This window comes from Fukomys damarensis, unplaced genomic scaffold (genome assembly GCF_012274545.1).
Source record: "Fukomys damarensis isolate Sample0158 unplaced genomic scaffold, DMR_v1.0_HiC HiC_scaffold_39, whole genome shotgun sequence".
Lineage (NCBI taxonomy): Eukaryota > Metazoa > Chordata > Mammalia > Rodentia > Bathyergidae > Fukomys > Fukomys damarensis.
Window position 1 is genome coordinate 49,805,135 of NW_022900951.1, and position 1,332 is coordinate 49,806,466.

Consider the following 1,332-nt stretch of genomic DNA (forward strand, 5'->3'; position numbering starts at 1 on the left):
CTTTTTTTTTTTTTTTTTTGGTACTGGAATCAAACTCAGGACCTTGTGCTTGCAAGGCAGGATGCAGAACCTCTGAGCTAAATCCTCAGTCCCTGTATCTAGGTTTTTGATCCATTTTGATTTGATTTTAGTTCAGGGTGAGAGATAACAGATCCAGATTTATTGTACTATATGTGAATAGCTAGTTTTTTCAGAATCATTTGTTAAAGAGTCTGTATTCTCTAAAGTGTTTAGATTGGTTCCTCTGCCAAAAGTCAGATGGCTGAAGGTGCTTGAGGGTATTTCTGCATCCTCTATTCTATTTCATTGGTCAACATATCTTGAATATATCGTGCTGTTTTTTACTATGACAAATTTGTGGTATAACTTGAAGTTCTAGATTTTAGTGTCTTTGTCCTTGTTTAGAATTGTTTTGGTTATTCTGGTTTTGTTCTGATTCCATGTAAATTTTAAAATTCTGTGAAAAAAGCTCATAGTATTTTGATTGGAATTGCACATGATCGATATGTCAGTTTTGGTAGTATGGTCATTTTGGCAATATTGGTTCTGTCTATCCAATAACAGGAAGATTTCCATTTTCTTTTTGGGGGCACTACTACAACATTTTTATTTTTATTGGTACATGTTTGTATAATGTTTGCACTCATCATAGGGAGTTGGTACATGCACATAACACATATTAATTCTTTTTTCATCCTCTTCCACACCCCTCTCTTCCCCCTGCCTTCATCTTTTGGTCTGCTTCTTATTTGCAAGATATATCACTCTATTGCCTATTATCTATCTTTTATTTTGCTCTTTATTTATATTTTGGGTTTCTCATATAAGAGAAACCATGAGATAGTCCTCTACAATCTCTTATTTCAGAGCACTATAGTTTCTATTATAAGAGTCTTCCACTTCTTTTGTTAGGTTAATTACTATTTATTTAATTATTTGAAGCCATGATGAATGGATTGTTTTCATGATTTCTTTCATGGTAAGTTCATTGCTAATGCACACTAACTTTATTGATTTTTTTTCTGCTGATTTTGTATCTTGTCACTATGCTGAATTTGTCTATTGGATATAACAGTCTTCCTGTGGAGTTTTATGGATCTTATATGGAAAGAATAATATCATCTACAAATAAGGATAGTTTCATTTCCTTCTTTCCTATTCAAATCCTTTTTATTTCTTCCTCTTGCCTGATTGCTCTGGCTAAAGTTTCACTTTCTATATTGAACAAGAAGGAGTGAGAGCGGACACTGTCCTCTTTTTCTTGATTTTAGAGGGAATGATTTCATTTTTATCCCTATTCAGTATGAGATTGGCAGTGGGATTGTCATAGAT